We start from the raw sequence: 23,698 nt of genomic DNA on the forward strand, positions 1-23,698 counted from the left end.
GCTCGAACTCACAAACTGCAAGTTCATGCCCTGAGCCAAAGTCAAGAGTCAGAGATGCTCAACCAACTGAGCTACCCAGGCTCCCCTTCATCACCGATATTTTACACAAGCAATAAAACAGTGTCTTTTCCACTCATTCCTAATTCAATTAGTATTAATGAAGGCCCCACAGGTACATCGTATCAGAAAATAGAATTGTTACCTGAGAAATCCTACCAGAAAAAAAAGTCCAGTAAGTACAACAGTTGGGATCATTACAAAGGCAAAATAGTAGGTAAATGTACAAAGTAGGCAAAAATCTTGCCCTGTGCAGTTCATCAAAACACATCTTTAATTTATCTTGTCCACTGTTTTGATGATGCCGAGACTTAGCACTTAGCACAGCGGGAACAAGGAAAAATGAGCAAGGATTTCTTTTGGATGAGAATGCACAAACACCTATTCGTAACGCCATTCGTAAGCATTTTTTTTTTAATCAACATTGTCATTGTCACATCCCGCTTGATCTTCCTACTTTGGGTTAATATGGGAGCCAATTACAGCTTCATCTGTTTAGAATTAACTTTATGGAGCACACACCGGGGATTTGTCTATCTTCACTATTTAGATACATGTCATAAAAATATGCATGGAATGGAGTGCAGGCATTGCAGATGGCAGAGACCTACAGATTTATTGTAAAATCATTTAAAATTGGTTATGCTCTTGCCAGAAGTTAATTAATTTTTTTCTCTTCATTTCTGGGGCCGGGGGGGCTGGGGGGGGCTCTGTGTCTCACTAGGTGGCAGTGTATGATTATATCTGGAAAAACCATGGCTTCAAGTCCAGAATCTCCAGCTGTGACCTCCAAAAGCAAAATGAAATTTCTGTGTCTGCACTTGGTCCAGGAGATATTATTTCTCATGTATCTATATACACCGTTTATCCCAGTGGATTCCAAGAGCTGTACCGCCATTTTCTCAGACTCCCCAGTGGTGCCATTGTTGAGGTACGTACATATGAAAATATTTTAATGCAAATGCTGTGTACTTTTAGTGCATGAATGTATATGTTTGTGTGTGTGTTAAAACTTGATTTCAAGGGCTGCAAAATTACGTTGCAAGCATATTGTAATTAACGTTTTTTTTGAATACCCCAAATAGACTTGATGATCTATTTCAGTGTTTTCCTTTAGAAATAAAGGCACTATGTAAGAAATAAACTGTTTCTGCACATAGCTGTGCGGGAGAGAGATGGAAACAAATCAAGTGAAATAATTCAGGATTCAGCCTATGCCAACTTTGACTCAGTTAACATTCGTAAATATCAGCAGGTTGATAAAGAGGGGTTCTCTGAGTCCACGGACACTTCAATTTCTCAGGAAAGTACACAGTCCCTGGCTGAAATTCTCTCACACAAAATAAATGAAATGGTGGCATTTCATACTATTTCCATGAGAAAATTCTTAAAACATTAAGTGCTCACCCTTAAATTTTAAGAAACGTTCAAGTAGCACGTAGCAAAGGTCTTGAAGTCATGTTTTCTCTTAAAAAGTCAGAGGCTTTAGGTGAGCTAACTTGAGTTTAAAAAAGAAATCTCTCACATTGCACCACATTCTTAAAATCCAAATTTCATGGCACGTTTAAACCTGAGGCTCAGCCCTATTTGCCTCAGTGTTACTGAATTCTGAAGTCAGAATGAATGTTATTTCCCATTATATGGTGGAGATAAAGGGTACAGGAGAAGGAAAATTTAGATTCATTTCACGTCTGGTTCCCTGGACGTGTTGGCATGCAAGTCACTTAACAGTGTCACACTATTAATTGGTAAGAATTTGCAGAATATTTCTGTTCCCACCATCCTTTCCCTATGGACTTTGGCCATTGTTTTTATTATAAAGTTCATGAAGGCCTGTCCTCATAAAATTCGTTTAAATATAACCTTGAGGAAAGTTCACGTGGCTTGGAGAGCAGTCTTGCAGATAGGGAGCCTCTCGTGTCTACAATCCCAACCCACGACAGTGTTTGGGTACTTGAGCGACTCACACAGAGACTGTACTTGGAAAAAGCACAGACGTGCCCCAGGATTCTTGATCGCTTCACCTCCTCACTCCCTTACTGAGGTGGGAAATGACAGAACTGTGCCTATTGTAGCAAAGCAACAGGTAGGGAGATTCTGAATGTATGTGATAGAATTCTTTGTGGGTTTGGGTCAAGGGCTGCTGTAGGGTCCTTTTTAGACTTCTGAAGCATTTGCTTTAGAAATCTCCGTACGGAGCAAAACTGCCCTGGTTTAATTGTTTTTTTTTTTTTTTTTTTTTGGTGTTTTCTTGTTTTATTTTGTTTTGCTTGTTTTGCTTGTTTTTATTTTACACAGGTGTGTGCTTAGATACGTGCATACACCGTGCACTGATAGACCTAAAGAAGCCAGGACACCAGGGGTGTCTGTGCTTCTGTTACAAACCATCTTGTGGCAACTTGCAGGCCTTGGGACCTGAGCGGGAAGGCCCCGCACGAGATGGCATGTTCTCACTAGCCGAGCAATCATCAGGACCCTTTGATTCACTCACTTCTGCATTTGCTCCAGAGCCCTGCCTTTGTCATTCCCCACTCCTCTCTGCCTACATTCTTATCTGTAAAACTGGGTTCATGTATACGTCTGCTCCCTGCCTCATAGAGATTTGGGGCAGATGAATGGGATCACATTTGCAAGGTATTTTTAGCTCTTTTTCTTAAAAGAGTGTAAAATAAAGATGCCGAAGTATGATGGATCATGCAGTGTTAAATTCATTCAACTGGTCAACATTGTTTCCCCAAGTACTAATAGCGACATTATGCTAAAAAAGAAGTCACTTTCTGGAAGGATTGAATCATGAGGCAATAGGGCTCATGGGCACATCTGACTCTCTTAGCCTGTGTTTTTGCCACTGTTGCATTATGTGATGGCAATGGTAGGGTGGCCTGGGTGATGCAAAAGTCCACCCCGGCATTTGTGAACCGGTGCCCAGCAGAGATTCTAGCAAATGCTGAACCAGCTCTCCCTCTTTTGCAGATGCCAGGAAATGCACAAGGTCCTGCTTACTCGTGGGTCTGCAGTCTAGACATTCCCCACTTATTTCTTCATGCTTTGCTTTTCCTGCTTTTTGCTCTATGAAATCTATTGAAACCCATTTCAAACTGACCTATCCCCTTGCACCTTCTCTAACACTTAGCACGAGTACTAGATTTTATTTAGCTTTTCTAAACTTGTTTCCAGTATGAAATTTTGTCTTCTAAGAGGACAGGAACCATAAAACAGTACAAGTTGTGGAGCAACTTGAATCTTAGACAAATTTTCTTTCAGCCACATGGCCGGCTATTGACAATCGTCTTAGTTTCCTCCCTACCTCTCTTCACCCTCACCAGGTTACTTCCAGGTGTGTTATTGGCCTTGTGAGCTATAAAACCTGAAATTGGAGGGCATTTGAGACCGGTCTTTTGTAACCTCAGTGAGAAATGAAATTAGTGTATTTCTTTCCCAAAAGATGTATGCATTGAAAAGAAATTGCAAAAATCAACATCTAGGTAGATGATGCTTTCTGGATTAAAGAAAAATCTATTTGACTTTTAAAATTATGGTTTATAAGTGGTCACCTACTCAGATAAAGTTAACTTCTACCCTCGAGCTCCCTATCTCTATACTAAGTGTGGTATTGATGCTCTAAGAAATCTACTAAATTGCATTGACTTTCTGGATGCCAAATGGTTCTCCAAGGTTCGTAAGTGGGCACCATGGTATCCTTTCCATTAACGCCCACATTATGTGGATTGAGAGAATTTCTATTTCGGAAATGACTTAGACCCACTTGGGAATACCTGTAAGATCCAAACCACATTTTTAATGGATACTCTGCTATGGGAAGAAAAAGGTAGCTGTGTCTGAGCCTCATTTATTTAGAAATCTAGATGTGGCAAAAAACAAAATAAAAATGGATGAAATTTTGCTTCAGCCTTCTAGCCTGAACATGAGTCTTAAAGGTTTAATGGTAGATTTTATTTTATTTTTTATTTTTTTTGACGTTTATTCATCTTTGAGAGACAAAGAGAGACGGAGCATGAGCAGGGAAGGGGCAGAGAGGGGGAGACACAAAATTGGAAGCAGGCTCAGGCTCCGAGCTGTCAGCACAGAGCCCAACGCAGGGCTTGAACTCACGAACTGTGAGATCATGAGCTGGGCCGAAGTCGGACGCTCAACCTACAGAGCCACCCAGGCACCCCTATGGTGCATTTTAAATAGAATTTCTAGTTCCGTAAGATCCTTTTGCATTTAACACAGCTCTAACTGGTGATAAGAGTGATTTCAAAGCCTCTCCTTATCCTGATATGAAATATAGGTCATATGTTAACCTTTTTCTTTCTCTCAATAAAACCCTAGTAATTTGGGTTTGAACAAATTATCTTCAAGATTTTATTTTTATGGAAAGTCATGTTTTTGGAACAGAATGGGTTCTACATTAAAGAGGTCAGATTTCACACATCTGAAATAGAAGTTATATTACCAAGGATCTTTGCAATGGATTTGTGTTCACCATTTTGTTTTTCATCCAGACCTGTCACCCACGAGGACATGGCTCTTACTGTGTTCTACATATTTTGCTTTAAGGAGTAAAGTGCCGCCCCCCCCCCCCCCACACACACACACACTTGTGCAGAAGGTCATTGCTCTGTCTGTCGAGGAGTACCTCTCTTTAATTCTCTTTTTATCTTTACCTCTGAGCTCAGTGATTCCTTAGACCCTCAGAGATCAATGCTTCATCTCTACTCCATAGGTAGGCTATCCTGTGTGTGCATGTTTTTTCTTTTTTTTTCTTTTTTTTTTTAAGTACAAAGTTACTTTAAAGTTTTTAATGCTACAAAACCTAGAAACCCAGGCAAGACTGGTACAGATTCATCAAGTCACAAATAAGCTTCCCGATCCCAGGGTATCCGCTGCAATTAAGAAAGTCCTTGGAGCATTGGTTGGGGTGGGATGGGAAAAGGGGTTTTTTGGTTTTTTTTTTTTTTTTGTCATTAGAGGCAGTGTCGCCCGGTGGTCTGAGCGGAGAAGTGGGAGTCAGGAACTCGGCGATCTCACAGAGGCTCTGTGAGACCCAGCTGAGCCGCTTCGGGCAAGTCTCTGGGCCTCAGGAGGACGGGCTCACCTACTTTGAATCTCCCATCTGAAGAGCTCCTTACCCAGGGCCAGGAGATACACAGCAGGAAGCCTGATTCCTTGTCTGCAAAATGAGAATATTAATACTTGCCTAAATAACACATTAACCAATTAATGATTGTTAAGTGCTCTGCTGATAGAAAGCAGCAGGAGAAGAAAGGCAAAAAAGAAAAATGGAAACACAGTTTTGTTACTAGATGAGTTTTACTCAGCTCTGGGCTTTTCTTCTGCTCATGGAGTTCAGTTACCACACAGTGCAAAGAGTAGGTGTTGGGACTGGACCTTTGTTAGTCTCAATGAGAAGATCGCAGATAAGTTGACTGTCCCCTGCAAATCTATATAATGCTTTGACTAGGCAGAGTGGAGGGGTGGGGGAACCACTTGAATTTGGTCCTTGAATCAGTAAATTGCATGGGGAAACGTCATTCATATAATTGAGACTTTTCAGTTTTAACTCATATTTTCAAATCTTTCAGGAAAGACTAGTGAATTTCAAAATTCCCACATTCATCAACTACAATGACCAATTTGCAGAGTGTATGAGATAGAGAAATATACACACTAATGTGGAAAAGAAATCAATAGGAAAATACAGAAAATTGGGGGGTCTCTGGAATATATTCGTTAAATGCATAAATTGTTGATGATAGCTTTCATTTTCAGGGGGATTTCTTCCATCCATTGTTTTTATTTTGTTGAAAGGCATTGCACGTGGGAAGAAAAAAAGAAAACATTTGTGCGGTTTGTCGTTTTTATTGTGTACAGTTTTAGATTCACCTAAAGAAATATTAAAATTAATTTATGCACGCAAATGGGAGAAAGTCATGTTTTCATTCCCTAAATTTGGACCACTTTACATTTTTTGCACAACACTTGAATAAAAAGATGCAGTTAGTCTTTTGGGCACATTTGCTTATATGACAATATTGAAAATGTACCTTAAAATGAAATAATAATAGCAATAGTTATGGCTTTGCATGAAATATTGTTCAAAATGTCAAGGACACTAATGTCTTTTATTTCTGGTTTTCAAATTCAAACTTAAGAGTCTCCACTTAGAATTTTTTAAAAATTGGGTCCGGATATTTGTCTTTTTCTTTCTCCAAGAAGGATTGGCTCTTTTTGTAAACTGTAGAGGGTCATCATTTTGTAGCATCTAAAACTTAGACCCTATTATAAGAAACATAATAAAAAAGAATCAGGATGTAAAAGCAAAGAGGAAATAAAAAATCAGACTAGTATTAGAATATAATATTATTTATAAGACATTTTCCTGTCCTAATTAATTAATACTAAAAATCTTGAGTAGGCACATTTACTAATCTTTTAAATATATATATGAATTGTATTATTTGAAAAATGTGATAAAATTATTATTCCCATATGTGTGTGTGTCAAAATAAGTGATTTTTGTCCATAATAATTGGGGCAGTATAACTTGCTATGAGGTTTTTTGTTTTTCACAAAACTAAGCTAGACAATTCTCACATCAGGCTTAGTTTACTGTATATATACTATATATATATACTATATATAGTATACATATATATATACATGTATATGTATATACTTACTATATATACTATATATATTATACATATATATATATACATATATATGTATATACTTACTATATATATATATATATATACTTATATATATACTTACTATATATATATATATTACTGGTTGCCTGTAAGAGAAAAAAAAACATTTTTTAATTAGCACATTATAAATTTTAAATAAATACAGCAGATTTCAATACAATACATTACAGATATAGTAGATTTGTAAAAAGCTATTTCAATAATAAGGTCAAAATATTAACTTTTTTAGTAACTAAATTAATGCTAGTATAGCCATGTTTGGTTTCCACAGAAAATCATGAAGAACTGTTCTGATTCTATTTATTGTATATCAAGATGATATTTAGAAACATTTTAGAGATTCTCCACGTCTTTTCTGAAATAACCACTCTTGCCCTATCTTATAAACTATCAAATTTCCTATATTTTATTTATACTTATAATTTGAGACCATCATTTATTAACAATTTTTGTTTTTTACAGACCTCATATTTTTTGTGTATATAAGAAAAAAAGGATCAGATACATATTTCTGAAAATACACATAAAATTATTTTCAGCATCTTTGATCTCCTTTGAAAACTCTTCAAACTATTAGAACTTTTAAAAGCCATAGAAAAAATGTATTCTATTATTATATTCATATATCTATCAGAAATAATACATCTGACATACTGGAGAAAAAAATTCCCAGGATTCTAAATCATAGGAAATGTTTTAGAACACATATTAAATATAAAGAATCAGTGTTAAAAATAAGCCTTAACATATTAATTAATAAACTGGTTAAGTGTCTAATAGAAATATTAGAAAGACAAATAATTAACTCTTTATTGCACACTTGATAACGACTGAATGTTTTATCTTTCATAAAAATATATTCCCTTTTACTTCTGAATATTTTTCTCTCTTATTCAATTGGATTTAAAAAACCATATCTTGAAGGGGGAAATGTGAAAAAAATTATACTTCTCTTTATTTCTGAATCCTGTTACCACGTTTGGAAACGAATTGAGTTTTGCATTAAAAACACATTTTAAATCCATGCAAACAAAAGTCAGTGCTTGAGAGGAGCATTTTTAGACCATGCCATGATACTACTAGTCAGTGATTTTTATCTTGACTCCATTTGATAAGGTTAATACTAATTACTTAACTATTTCAAGATAATCCACTCATGGAAAAAAAAAAAAAACTCAAAACAGTCAACATAATTATTTTTCCTTATATCTATATACAGAAATATTATGAAAGTATTTTGGTGCGTCTTGTAATTGTGTCAATATTAACCTAAAAACTATCTACAAATGTTCTGATCTCTAAGAATGCATAGATATAGAAGTATTATGGTTTCTCCTAAATAGCTTATGTGACAAATTCTTCTGTAATTCCCTGAAACAATTACCTAACGATCATATGCTAAAATGGTGCGAAAAAAACCAGTGGTGTAGCGTCATTTATTTTTACATGTTTGTATCCAATAAATTATTTTCAGTCTCACATTTTCTAAACACTGACATAAAATCATATACGCTTATTTTATGTGCAAAATCACATATAGTATGCTGAATGACACCTAAAAGAAATGAAACAGTAACAGTAGCTTATTTTCTGAAGCAATTCTGACACTAATACTAAATTACAACTTGGAAACATCTAGCATTTTTACCTTTATGAGAAAAGGCTTTTTACATATTTAACATAATTCCAGGGAAAATAAACTGGAATTATGTATAAAGGTATGTATACTGTAACCAAAGGGCATTTATATTCCCCTGTAGAATACTTACAATGATTTTATTGCCATTTTGTGTCATTTTCTAAAGGATATAAAATACAGCCAGTAAACAAACTAGACTTTAGATTTAAGATGACAGCGGCTCCTTCAGAAGCAATATTCAGATATTTAATCTTAAGAACATTGAATATTTTACAACCAAGTAAAGTACACTCTTGCAAAAATGAAAGGAGACTGTGCTTTGGCTTATAATTTTCACAGCTGTGGTGACCAACAGGGTCATCATTGCTAAGTCCCAGAGAACTGCTTGGGAAATTAACATCAACATTCTCCTTCTTCAAAATGCAAAACATCCTTTCTCTACAACAATGCTGATTCACCCTATTACTTATTATAGAGCGTCCTATTATTGCTGTTCTATTTTTGAAGTCTACAGTTGTAATCGATTTTAATAGGCCCTTTACCCCTAGTTCAGCTTGCTGCTCTCCAAGTAGAGCAATCTGAATTCTGCTGGAGAAAAAATTGTATTTCAGTACAGAACCATAATAGGTTTAACTAGGCCTCCAAATATTGCTGTGTTGCTTCAGTCGGTGAATTACTGCTCTGCATACATGAGTCCTGCGTTAAGGGGGCAAATTAAATCAAAACCTATCTGGGAATAGTGTATCTAGGTTATTATTCCTCGGCTTCGTCTTCCTTACTATATTTATGATGGCCTCTCACTGCAGCTTTATCGGTGTGTTTTTTGGCAGCTAGGTATGACCCATTCCACCAGCCATCTTGCCAATAAACTTGACTTCATTTGTCCAGTTGGACACTTGAAGATATATCTACCCTTGTTAGCAGATAATTTACTATCTCTTTCTTTTGGCCTGGTTTATCCACACATTTTTGAAAGAAATCCAGGGACTTCTTTATACCAAAAAGGGCCAGTCATGTCTCAAACACAAGACGGAAGGAACTCACATGTGCCATTGTCTGCACACTCACGGGCATCACTGTGGAGCGCGAGCTCCGTGAGGCCTGAGACATCCTCGTCTGTCTCTGCAGAAACCCTCTGCCAGCCACACCGCCCAGCAATGGCACCAAGTGTTTGAACTCCACTTGTTCACGTCAGAAATTTCTAACACCAGGGGGTGGGGGCCCGAGTGGCTAGTCAAGTCCTTAATAGCTTCAACCTCAGCCACATAGTTTACCAGAAATTGTTTTTATCCAATTCTGACCCGTGGAGCTACTAGGCCAAAAATATGACAATTTAAAAGGATAGACATTTATGTGTATATTTGCTATCGATTTAGATAGATAGATAGATAGATAGATCCCAATTGCCCTCCAGAAAAGATGAACAAAAATACCCACAATTATACGGAATGAAGTTTGTCCAACATTTTGGTAATCTTTTTGGCCACAGTCACACAAATTTCACTTTCTCTAACTTAGTGAGATAGTGTTATGTTTGAAATAAGAGATCACATGGGTACCCCAGCTCAGGGTCACTTTCTGCCTTTGAAAAATGATACATGACTAGCATGTATTTTCAAAGCATGGCACATTTCAATACTGGTTTGTTATGAGATTGCACTTGTTTGTAATATCTATTTTGTAGCAATGTTTCTTCCCAGTAATCAATGAAGCCCATGAAATAAAATAAGTATGATTATATTCTTAACTTATTTTTCTAGAACAAACACTTGAAATAAATGACTCTATACAGATGGATACAAATTAAAAATATCCCAAAACCACTCTAAAATCACATTGCAGCAATTGGAAAGACACCTGTCTTGCACGCCAGTTTACTCAGAAGTGACAACAAACAGGTTTCTTTAGCAATATATTCAAGGCTAACTATCTTCTTATTCCCTTTTCCCCAATCTCTCAGGCCAAAGCATATATATTCACACAATACGTACAACTCATTTAAAGAGGTAGATCTGGATACTTCCACGATGAGTACAAAGAAAACTATTAAAATTGCAGGAGCACGTGAGAAGGACCAATACGAGCTAGAAATCTACCTGCTGCTGATGGTCCTGCCATTGTGCAGCAGGATAGAGAGATACTTCCAGATAATTGGTCCAGATGATAACTGGAGACATTCCTCAAATCTCCAGAAGACAAAACCCCTCCTACACACACGTCCCTTCTTACCCACACGCTCTGGACTCTTTAAGGAATTCCTATGGCTGGAGCCATACCACTGAATACAGAGATGTCCCAAGAATTCATTCCTTAGAAGACAAAGTGATGATTGAGGTTGTTTCTCTGAATCTAATTCTCATCCACAAAGAAAGATTGTAAATTATAGGAAACTTAGAAGAGAGGGACCTTGTCGTTTTGTTATTCCTGATTCTGGTGCAGGCTGAATGCCCCCCAATTTGATATTAGGAATGTGCCTTTCAGAAGTTCTGACAACAATTGGCATCATCCACCAAACGAAGATGTAAAAGGGAAGATATCTCAAGAAACATGGACAAAGCTTTCTAATGGTGATTCTGACTTGTATTTTGAAACAGTCTTGAAAAGAAAGAAAATATGCCATGTCGATAGGCGCTGTTGTGATGCCAAATATTTCCCGAGAAATTCAGGTTTCTAAAGATCATCTACAAAGAAGTAGAAAGAAAGATGTAGAATAAAGAATAAATATAAGAGATGGTTAACAAGGGTGATGAAGAAGCAAATAATGGAAAACGACCACAAAAGTTTAGGTACCAATGGGGAAAGTGGACTCTAAGAAGGTCTGCAAGAGAGACTCAACAAGACAGGAAAAATCAAGGTGTCCAAAGATATCTATTTTTCTTAACCTGTTTAATTGTATATGTCAAACACCTAACTATTTCTGCTTAATCGCAAAAGGTACTAATTAACTCACATAAGTGGGAATTACAGTAGATATTCTAATGGAATGGCTGAATTTGAGAGTTCAAAGGATGTTATCAGATCTCTCTCTCTCTCTCTCTCTCTCATTCTCTTTCTTCTCTCCCTTTCTGTCTTTCCCTTATTTCTGCCTATGTTGGCTTCATTCTTGATTCTGTCTTTTTTGTATGGTAGCATAACTCTAGGTTCTGATCATTCTTAATACTTCTTATCTTGGAAGGTAATTTTCTTGCCCTGGTTTCCCCTCTATACCCATCTGTGTGCCCATTTCTGGAAAACAGCTTTCTGATTGGCTTGCTATATGATGTATAGTCTCCTTAGGATTTGGAAGAGTAGTTCTAGAGTAGTCACTGGTAGTAACTGGTTCTAGCTAAAAGAGAAAAATGGCTTTTGTAACCAGAAGAAGAGTTTGTCAAATAAGCAGATATCCTCTTTGTTATCTAGAGATATGCATCCATTTAGCCAAGGTAGATGTAGAGGTGGCTCTCTGCCTTTCTAACCAGGATAGCCTTTGGTTCAAGAGGCCGTTAGTTCTAAGGGAAACCGATCATTCAGCGGAATGCCTGGGAATGCTAGATACCTTCAGGATGTAGGAAAGACATATGAAGTCAGTGAAATTGATGATTATTATAAACAGCCCAGGAATAAACCCAAACTGTGTATGACAAGTGAAACAGGATGTTGGCATGCTTTCTAGTCTTGTATATACAGAAAGTTTCTCTAGGGACAATGAGTTCCTATTAAAAAGAATGTTGTCATGTGTTTTCCCCCATTCAAAAACAGTTTTGTTTTTGATCCATTTCATCACACAAAAGTTATTAAAGGCAAAAGAAAGAAAGAAAGAAACAGAAGAAAGAAAGAAAGAAAGAAAGAAAGAAAGAAAGAAAGAGAAAGAAAATCTCTGTCTTTGATTTTGGCATTTTTGGCTTTCATAGAATTAAGATAATCCACCTTCCAAATGTGTTTTAATCACTAATTATGACCTCGTGCTCTATATTAACAAATGTTATACAAATTTTAATTGACATTTTTGTGTGTTATACAACGATTGCTGAAGTCAGAAGTGAAACTGAACGATAAAACCTAAATTGTAAGCTTCTGTTAAAACTGTGGAGTTAGGTTAACAATATGGCATTTCAGGGGATTTCCAGGCTGTAACCTTGGGGGTTAAGGGGGTAAGAAGGAAGTCACAGCATGTGCTCATTCCTACTAAATATTTCTTTTAAACATGGTAGGTTAATATGTGCCATTTTATCACCACTTCTCAGGTGTTTGGTGATATCAGTGGCCTAAGGTTTATCCCCACGGAAGTGGCCACAGCAATTCAGGAGCATATAAATGAAATGGATGGTACATCCGAAGACTCCTTTGATATTAAATCAAGAGAAATGAAAAGAATCCATTAAAATTAAAAGGTATTATTTGCCAACTGATTAGATATTTAACTCTGCTGTATGTGAGTATATCAACTAAGTAGGAGTCACCGAGCGCTGTTTTGTTCTTGTTTTCCTAAAGCTTCATGGTGGCGCACAAGCCAGACTTGTCCACCTTCCTTTTCAACCTACTGCCTGATAACACGTACTTTACTGTAAGTCAATAGTCAGTACTGGTAACCACAACCAGAAGTCATGATCATCTCGACTATGTTTTTCGGAGAGTGCAGAATCTTGCCAGTCTTTGATAGTTTAGAAAAAACATACTTGGCTACTGTGGAATTTGCAGAGTGCTAGGATACCATTGTTTACTTTCTTTTACAAGTGGTACTCTTTCATTTGGAGGGAATAAGGGGAGTGGCTAGAACATGATATAACCAACTCTCAATAAATGCCCTTTCCTTTTCGTGTAGCCTTTCCTTTTCGTGTATTTTTTAAGAAGGAACTTCAAGGGAAAAAAATGGAAAAAATAAATAATAAAAATAAAGTCCCTTAAGTGAGTAGGCTTGCAGAGCATATATTTTGTGTTCTAAGATAACAACAACCAATCCCCAAATGGCTGGCTCAGATGTGGGTTCCCTGCATGTACCTCAGCTCTTTCTAATGGGATCAAGGAGCACAGGAACTTTTCAGTTCTTATGTTAGCGCTTTTCTTTTTGCTGGGTTACCTTTCTCTCGTGCAACTGAAGATTTGGAGTGGGATTTATGATCACAAATGGACAATGAACCATCAGAGGGTAGATGAGCCATAAAAAGTCCTGCATCGTGCAGAATCTTTGGCCTCACCATAGACCAATACAGTGGACAGCTAGCTCTGATCTTTCTCTGCACCTTTAACGAAGGGTGAACAAGTATTTAAAAGCCACTTCTGTCAAACAGGAAGCAATGCTATAGAAGTATCAAAACTAATTCTTTTTTTTTTTTTTTCAACGTTTTTATTTATTTTTGGGACAGAGAGAGACAGAGCATGAACGGGGGAGGGGCAGAGAGAGAGGGAGACACAGAATCGGAAACAGGCTCCAGGCTCTGAGCCATCAGCCCAGAGCCTGACGCGGGGCTCGAACTCGCGGACCGCGAGATCGTGACCTGGCTGAAGTCGGACGCTTAACCGACTGCGCCACCCAGGTGCCCCTCAAAACTAATTCTTATACGTAGGAAACATGAACACATCTGGCCCTGGTGATTTCCGATTCTGGGCTTTAATCATTGTCTAATATGATGGTATCTTCAGTCTCACACAAGCCGACTGCATTAAGGATTATACAAGGTGTTCCCTCTATCAGCTGAAATTAGCATATGCATATACTGTCTATATTTTTCATCCTCTTTGGCTATTACTGAAGGCAGATCAACCAACATAATATCGTATTATTGAATAAAGATTCTAAACACGTTTTAATAGCTCAAATTAACACACACGCACACCTCAGGCGGTTCAACTCGCCTTTTAAGATGAGACTTGAATGTCACGATCAATGATTTCTTTTCCTTCCTTGCCTCCATTTTTCCAACTATAATTCGTTAGAGTTTTGATCACCAGGACCTTCCCTCTGCTTTCACTCAACAGTTTTATATTCAAATTGCATACTTCTACATTCCCCATTACAACATGGCTTACCTGTAGACCGAGAATTTTTCCTGCGTACCTTCCTGTTAACAGAACTTGGAAGGGGGCTGGGCACAATTTAGGAGCTCAGTAAATATTTGCTGTTGAAAACATGGTGTGAAACAGAATGGGGGTGTGGTGGTGATGAAGGCCAGGTCTCTATGGTGTTGTCAGTTATAGTATAAAGAAGGCCAGAAAAAAAGGGGGGGCGGCTCAGTAAAACAAATTCTTTTTTTTTTTTCAACGTTTTTATTTATTTTTGGGACAGAGAGAGACAGAGCATGAACGGGGGAGGGGCAGAGAGAGAGGGAGACACAGAATCGGAAACAGGCTCCAGGCTCCGAGCCATCCGCCCAGAGCCCGACGCGGGGCTCGAACTCACGGACCGCGAGATCGTGACCTGGCTGAAGTCGGACGCTTAACCGACTGCGCCACCCAGGCGCCCCTAAATTCTATGAAAGACTTGTATGAGCACAAAATATACTGAAGAGGAATAAATGTATACAATTAGATTTCTGCATCTTAAGCTACATTTCATTAGATCCTTAGTTCAAGTTGATAACTCATAGTTGAACAAATGACATGGTAATTTTTTTTTATTTAGCTGTCATTCACTTGACTAAATTAATAAAAATCCCTACTGATTTTTTTTTTTTAGCTTTCTGATTTTTTTTAAGCCTGCCACTTTTATTTATACTCCCTTCACTAAAATGTAAGCTTTATGAGGACAGGAATCATTGTTTCCTTTATTTACTTTTGCCCTCCCCAGTCCTTAATGCTATACTTTGAACTACTAAGAGCTCAGTAAGTTTTTCTTGGATGAAAGAATAAAGTGATAGGTCAAGTTTCACTTAACTTTATATTTAATATGCTGTTATGACAGTGAATTGAATAAACAATACGGAGACCAGCAAAAACAAAAACAAAAAAACTCACTTTTCTTTGTTGTGTGTTTCCTTTAGGAATTGGTGGTCCCAATGCAAGAAGTGGCATAATTAAGAGAAGCGATATTTTCTGGCCCCTGAAAGATGCCCATATCCACAGTGTATTTCTTAATCCAAGGAGTCTCTCACTACATTATTTCAGCATAGAAGTTGTTCAGTGTTTTTAAATGGAAGTCTGTAGTGTTTTGTTGCTCTCATTGCTTCATATATGTTTTCCTTGCCATTGAACTTATCTTACTGAGCAGTAAGCATTAAGTAATAGATTCAACATACGAGTCATTCTAACACTTATATAACATGATGTGTATGTTTGCATGCTCATGCATGTGTGTCTGTGTGTGTGCGTGTGTGTGTGCTTATGTGTTGAGTAGAGATTGACTAACGTGTTTTTCAGGAGTTTTCTTTTGTTGCTGAATATTCATGGGCTCAGTGATATAATTCAATCCAACACTCAAGAATTTGGTACTATCTTACCTCTGAAGTAAATATCACATTTGCATTGGCATTGAGATGACGTCTTTAATTTAGATTTTTTTTTTTGTTTGCATGTACAGGTATGGTTGGGTGCTTAATAGAAAAATAGAGAAAAAGAAAATAAAGGAACTTTTTATCTTTAGAATCAATTCCGCTCATCTTTTGTGAATTATGAACTCACAAAAATTCATCTTTATGAATTATAAATGATAACTCCATGGAGTGGTCATTGTAAATAGATGGTCTACCAGAACAGAGTTCTAACATATGACACCCTAGTATAATATCCCCTTAAAAAGGTATACATATTTATACACAGGGCAAAGTGTAATGTTAAAATTCCAGATAGATTTCTGGGGATCTATCTGTCTATCTACCTACCTGTCTGTCTGTCTATCTATTTATCTACTATCTATCTATCTATCATCTATCTATCATCTATGAATCCAGTCATCATTTTCCTCAGTATATTGAGGATAATTTATAATTTTCATAATTATTTTTCAAGAATCTGTTAGTAAAACAAGCTTTGCTTTATCTATAAATTCATGCCTATTTACTTAATAATTTCATTGGTAACTTTATTTCGAGTATTAGAGTTACTAATTTTTTTTTTAATTTTTTTTTTCAACGTTTATTTTATTTTTGGGACAGAGAGAGACAGAGCATGAACGGGGGAGGGGCAGAGAGAGAGGGAGACACAGAATCGGAAACAGGCTCCAGGCTCTGAGCCGTCAGCCCAGAGCCCGACGCGGGGCTCGAACCCACGGACCGCGAGATCGCGACCTGGCTGAAGTCGGAGGCTTAACCGACTGCGCCACCCAGGCGCCCCGTAGAGTTACTAATTAATGTGTGTCAGCTACATTGATATTTTTCACATATAGAAATAATACACAATACAAAATATGCGTATAATTGAAAACTGTGAATTAAAAAATCCTTTTAGTAGATTTTGTTTTTGTTAGTACCTACTGTGTTCTTATTACCTAAACAGATTTTCCATTTGAAGTTAAATTCTTTTAAGGAATGAAAATATACATGAGAAGAAATTAAAAATTTAAGTGTTTGCTGTACATTTGAAAGTGAGATCTATAAAATGTTCCTGGTAGTAAGCTCAGTGACAATAAATAGATTACACCCAGTGTCACTTGAGCAAGTGGATAAAAAATGAGTGATTTTCATCCTTCAGTTAAATATGGTGCTAAGTGGTAAGTGCTAGCATTAAAAGCAAATTACTTATCACCTCAGAAATCACAGCATGAGAGCATCCTATTGGAAGTTGTATCTCCGGTCCTTGTTGGTCCTCAGCTTTATTAAATACATCAATTGATAATGTTTGGATAAGCAGAGGAAAAAAAGCCTTGATGACATTATGGCATTTCCTTTTTATGAGTGCTTATTCAAGATGTCTCCAAAATGGCCATTTCTATATATTTCAGTCAGTGTGGATACACACACACGTACACACACACAATTTCATCTGGCTCAGCCACCTATGGGAAGCACAAATACCAAATACGACCTCACTTCCAGTTGGCCATCTAACTTAATCTTAATTACCTCGAGGAATGGGAAAAAATCACCACTTTAGATGAGAATGCTTACTACAGGAATACCTTCCAGAAGCTGGAGAAGAGCTCTTGCTGGGTCTGAGATCTTTGTGAAAACCTACTAAATGTAATAACTCAGGGCCTTGACAACTGGTAGGTCCTAACTCAACAAGTTACTGACTGAGTGAGGTAAAGTAAGCCTTGTGGTTTTTTAAATCCAAATTCTTTTCTTTTAAAGACAGTACATGTGTATTTACATAGATTTTCCTTTTTATGACTGATAAGGAGGAGAGGTGAGAGAAAAGCAGATATACTCCAAGGTGGAGAAGTTAACCCTGGGTACTCCCTCCAGGGTTCCAGTAAAAGTTCAACTCTCACCACCACACACAAATTAACTTCTTAACTATTCCATCCATGCCTCAAATGCTTTGTCTCAAAGGACCATATATTTATATTATACAGTGAGATGCTGGCCTTGTGGTGTTGAACAACAGAGAGTCTGGCTAGGGACTTGGCTTGATCTTGGACAATGAGGACATTTGTAGCACTAGGATAGATTGGAATTTAGAAGCCCTTCTCTTACTGATTTTCTTGATCTGCTGAAATCCTGGAAGGAGCAGAGGTTCATTCCTAAAATGGCATAAATTCCTTAAGGATAACCTCTCCAAGATCTAGGTCATAATAGGAACTCAGTAACTATATTAAGGGTGTTTATGAATTATACAGTATAGCATAGTGGCTAAGAGCTGGCACTTGAGGGGCGCCTGGATAGCTCAGTTGGTTAAGCGTCTGATCTTGTTCTCGGCTCAGATCACGATCTCATGGTTTGTGAGTTCGAGCCTCACGTTAGGCTTCACACTGCTGGTGTGGAGCCTGCTTGAGATTCTCTCTCTCCTTCCTTCTCTTTTCCTTCTTCTTTCCTCTCTCTCTTTCAAAATAAATAAATAAACTTAAAAAAATAAACTTAAAAATGAAAGAGTTCTGAGTTAGATCCAGGTTGAAATCCTGCTCTATAACTTTCTAGCTATGCAACATTGAATGCGTTACTCAACTTACTGTAATACATCAAAGAGTATCTGCTAATCCAGTGACATAATTTGTATACATGTTTTTCAGATCACATGATTAGAGACAATATCTATAATATGTGAATATCTGATGCACTCTGTCCACCTGAGTCCTGGGAAAAAAAAACTACTTCACAATTGGGATCATCAGGTCCTAGGCTGACCACATGGGATGTAAGAGCTGCTTGTTTAGGAAGAGAGTTTGAATAGGTATCGACTGACTGTCCAAGACACATTATCAACTAATGCACCAAAAGTTTCTTGTCTTCTGAAGCTGACTGTGTGCTTTCAGTTCAGCCTCTCCTTGAATGGCCTTGGTTGTGTTGCTTTATTTCAATCAGTCCTACGCTCAGTGTGAATGTGGCATGATTTTCTTAACAGTTCTCTTCATGAAGGTACCAAATTAGTTCCAGCAAACCTCTCATTTTGAGCTTTTTCAGTGTCCACTTTACAAGGGGGTTGCAAGGAAGAACAGGGATGACAAAGGAAGTGTATTAGCTATGATGGTGGTGAAGCAAATTAATGAGAGAAAGAAGAGGAGGAGAGAAAGAAACAGACAAAAAGAAGAATGGGATAGGGAAAGAAGAAATACGAGAAGAATCGAAGGAAAGAAGGATGAAAAGAAAAACTAAATTTCTAAAAGTAAGATTGGTTAAATCAATGGGTACCACATTCAAAACTTCAATATATAATAATTTTTATTTCAGAAATAATTTCTTAATTTCCATTTCAATCACAAATGGTAATTGAGATAACCTATTTCTCCAGAGTATTGCTAGTAATTGATGTTAGTAGTAAAAGTATTTTCTTAACTGAAAAGGTAAAAAAAAATTTTCATTAGAGATGTGATTTATTTTATTATTTTTTGATGTTTATTTATATTTTGAGAGAGAGATAGAGACAGAGACAGAGTGTGAGTTAGGGAGGGGGAAGAGAGAGAGAGAGGGAGACACAGAATCTGAAGCAGGCTCCAGGCTCTGAGCTGTGAGCACAGAGCCCAAAGTGGGGCTCAAACTGACAAGCCATGAGATCATGACCTGAACCAAAGTCAGATGCTCAGCTGACTGAGCCATCCAGGCGCTCCTAGAAATGCTATTTATTTTAGATGATTCATAAAAACGTAAAGTTTTACTATGGAACTCCTTTATTGTTATTGATTTATAATAGCTCTTTGTATATTAAGTGCTGTATATTAAGTGCTGCAAAACTTTGCATATAGGATGTCACCAAAATATGCCAAAGTTGTAAGTTGTTCAGTTTGCTTCAATATATATTTTGGCATAAAGAAGTTCTACATTTCTATGTACTTTAATCTGTAAATTTCTTTCTTTTTTGTTTTAACATGGTATATTACATAGTTTATCATTTTCCTTATGTTTTGATATGCCACTTTTATTGTATAATAAGCACATATAGGTTATGTAGTTTTGACCTGGAGAGTGTTGTTGTTCCACTGTTTTATTGTCTATTCTCATGCTAGTATCTGACTCCATTGATTAATGTAGCTCATAGATGAATCAGGAGCATCCTGAGGCCGAACTTCACAGCACTGTGAAAGATTTGCTGGCAGCAGGGGAAGAAGGAGAGTGGAGAGAACATGACATGAGAAGAATATTGGACCTATGTAATAAATATATGTGTTCAGTAGATACTATTTTCTTCTAGTTTTGTATGCTTGAAATTTTTCATAGTAATAAATTAGGAAGGTTATAGAACAGAATACACATGGAGGAAGTATAACATAATATTATATATCCATGAAAGTACATTCAAATAATAAATAATAATGAGGAAATGTTAAAAATATAATGTGGAGCATACGCAGTACTTTGATCTGATGGTAGAAAACACATATTGCATAGGAAGAATCTGAAAACACACACAAAGAGACATTGATAATGGTTATCTGTGGGTGTTGAGATAACACATTAACCTCATTTTAGTTTTTCTAATATCATTCTATATTTTCCACATATCTTTCTATGAGCTCAAGTTGCTCTTAATCCATGCCGAAACTATGAAGAATTTTAACCACTAAAACCACTGAAGAAATAATTTTAAAATATGTGATAGCACCTATAAAACAAAAAGTTATCTCTATCAGCATTATCTGCCCAAGAGGGCGGCGCAAAAGTTGCATTCTGAAAACATTTTAGAAGATAAGCTTCTATGAAATAGGAACAAAATCTATAAATAAAGGACAACTTTAGAAGAAGATACAGCAGAATGAAATAAAAAAGATGAATGCGGTAAAGGAAGATTAAAGAAAATTAAAAATGCAATAGCAAAGTTGGGGTGCCTGGGTGGCTCAGTCAGTTAAGTGTCAGACTTTGGCTCAGGCCATGATCTCACAGTTGGTGAGTTTAAGCCCAACATTGGACTCTGTGCTAATGCTGTGGAGCCTGCTTGGGATTCTCTCTCTCTCTCTCTCTCTCTCTCTCTCTCTCTGCCTCTGTCTCTCTTTCTCTCAAATAAATAAACTTAAAAAATCCAATAGCAAATTTAAGAGACATTCCAGAGGCTTGAAAGGGCAGAGCTGATGCTGCAGAAAATTAAATCATAATGCCAATTCCACGCATGCCCCTTACTGATTACTACCTCCTGTCTTTCCAACTCACCTACTCTAGAATTCGACTCTAACAATCCATCCCCAACACGCGAATTCAGACTCTATCACCTTTCCTCTGATTTCAACCCTTTTCTCTTTCCTCCTTAAACTGCTTAAATTTCATAGTCACATGTTCCCTTTGAATATACCCTCTGCTTATATCCTCATATAAAAAACTATAGCCCTAGTTGAACCCACCTGCACCTCATGTACGCCTATCCACCTATGCAGTTACATGCAATTGGCAAAAAATATACTTTGGTAGCAGCTAATCCTACTTTAAATTCATAACCATAGGTCTCAAGTGGTGGTTTAACACTATCTGGTAATCCTATTATGCTTTCTATTTCATTTGCTCTCTCACTGTCCTGCACGACTCTATCACATTTTACTGTCTCTTTTCAAACCTGCAACCTATTCTTCCCTAGGCTCATTCTCAACTGATAAATTGGTTTTCTACTTCACTGGGAAATTGAAGCAATCAGAAGAGAACCACCACCACCAATTCTTGCCACAAATTCTTGTCGGTTAGATAACTAACCGACTGACACCTGTCTCCAGATATGCTTCCTTTCAGCCTTAAGCAAAGATGAAGACACTATGCTCTTCTAAAGTTGAGCTCTCTCCTTAGGCATTGATCACATCCTCTGTCAAGGGCACCACTCCAACAGCCTTTTTCCTTTTTTCTAAATTATCATTTTAAACTCCCTATTCAATAATACAAATCTATTGTTTCTCCATTCTGGAAAAAAATTACTTCTCCAGACTCCACTCTCCTTATGATTTACCGCCTCACATCTTTGCTACCTCCTTGGAAGAAATGTCTCTTCTTGCTATCACTAATTCCTCCAATGCTTGCCGAAACCCACTCTACTCATTATTTCACACCTGTACTCCACGGAAACTACTTTCACCAAGGCCAACAATCACCCCATCCCCATGTTCTTAAATCCAGTGGTCAATTCTCAATCCGCATCTTACCTGATTCAGAATAAATGTTTTTCATAATTGAACACGTTCATTCTTTGTACACTTTCTTTACTTGGCTGCCAGGCCACTGCCCTCTTAGTTTTCCTCCTGCATCTTGGTTACAGCTCTCAGTTCCCTTTACTGTAGCCTCTTCTTTTCTCTTACCTCTTAGTGTGAAATGCTCTGGGACTCAGTTCTTGTTTTCTCTTCTCTTTGCTCTCTCATTTCACTATTGATCTCAGTTACTAGATCATATCATTCCCAAATTTACAGCTCTAGCTCAAATCTATCTTACACATGTCAGACATTCATATCCAAATGCCTACCGGACATCTCCACTTGAGTGAACACCTAACATGGTATGCGCCCAACCTATGATGTTCCCCTTTAACCCTGATTCTCCACATCTTTATACATCTCAGTTGATGGCGAGATCAACCTTCAATTTTCTCAAGCCCAAAGTTTGAAGTTATCCTTGACTCATATTATTCAGGATATTATAATGCAGTAACAAACGCTACTCATCCACAGCGGCTTATAGCATCAAAGTTTCCTAGTTATGCAACATTTCCACTTGGGGTTGCCAGTGTTGGGACCAGAAGGATTTGTTCTGTGTCATTGTCATCTGCCTTCTGGACCCAGGTGAATGGAGAAACCATTATATGGAAAAATTGCCAGTTATTAAAACAGAGGGGAAAGATATATATTAGTTGGTAAATCTCTACTTGTATGTTATACCTATCAGGTATATTTATATGTCATTCGTCAAAGCAGTCACCAAATTACTCCTTATTTCAACTGGGGGGAGAAGTAGAATTCTACCATACCCAGAGAGAAAATAAAAAAAAATTGTGAATACCTCTAATGACTACAACAGTTGACCATTTTAGTCAACTCAACTTCGTCAACCAAATGTTTGGTTCAGTAATCATTCGGTATGTAAAATACACTTACAGACTCTCAAAGTCATAATATCCATAGCACAAGATCTCTGGGCAATGTACAGTAGTCTTTACCACTGTGAAGGAAGGGGTGATGCCAAGTATCCTCTATATTAGGTGTGAATGTAGCTCTCTTTGATTCAGAAACCTATGAACACAAAGTAAAGTTACTAACTACCCCATGTACTCAATATACGACATAAGAGCAGAGATAGAGGCATAGTAGATACTTCCATTCAAAAAGAGGGGGCAATCATTGGTTCAGAACCATTCTAAAACCCCATAGGCAGTCGAAAAGGTCTGCTCCTTTGGTTGCAGGGAATGATTATTGATTAGACTTCATTCCTGCTTCATGGGATAAGTTCCCCCAGTTCATTGTTCTCTGTGACTCCTGGATCCACTTTCTGGGAGTTCCTTTCTGTGCCATTATCCTGTTTAGTTATATCTGAAGTGAGCTTTAGAGCATATGCTCTCCTTGGAGGCTGAGCAGCTTTGTCAAACTGCTTCCTAATCCTTGGGGCCTCAGGGTTCTTTATGGTCTGAAATGATTACAGTGTCTTAATTTAGGCTAGCAAATTTTTTTTGGCAGTACAACTGTCTCAAAAACTTAGGCAGCTTTTTATTTATTTAATTCCAATCAGTTTCATGTACCAATAACCATACTTACGGTTCTTTTTTTTAATATATTTTTTTAATGCTTATTAATCTTTGGGAAAGAGAAAGAGAAAGACAGAAT

The 23,698-nt window shown here is 37.2% G+C and overlaps 1 long non-coding RNA gene across 1 annotated transcript; it reads left to right on the top strand.

Annotated features, from left to right (window-relative positions):
* The first annotated feature begins 7 nt into the window (after nt 1–7).
* On the top strand, nt 8–15,852 carry LOC123609700. The gene is made up of 3 exons (XR_006717911.1): nt 8–988; nt 12,639–12,785; nt 15,372–15,852. It is a non-coding gene; the product is annotated as an uncharacterized LOC123609700 (long non-coding RNA).
* Nucleotides 15,853–23,698: the final 7,846 nt, after the last annotated feature.

The sequence above is a fragment of the Leopardus geoffroyi genome, chromosome B2, assembly GCF_018350155.1.
Source record: "Leopardus geoffroyi isolate Oge1 chromosome B2, O.geoffroyi_Oge1_pat1.0, whole genome shotgun sequence".
Taxonomy (NCBI): domain Eukaryota; kingdom Metazoa; phylum Chordata; class Mammalia; order Carnivora; family Felidae; genus Leopardus; species Leopardus geoffroyi.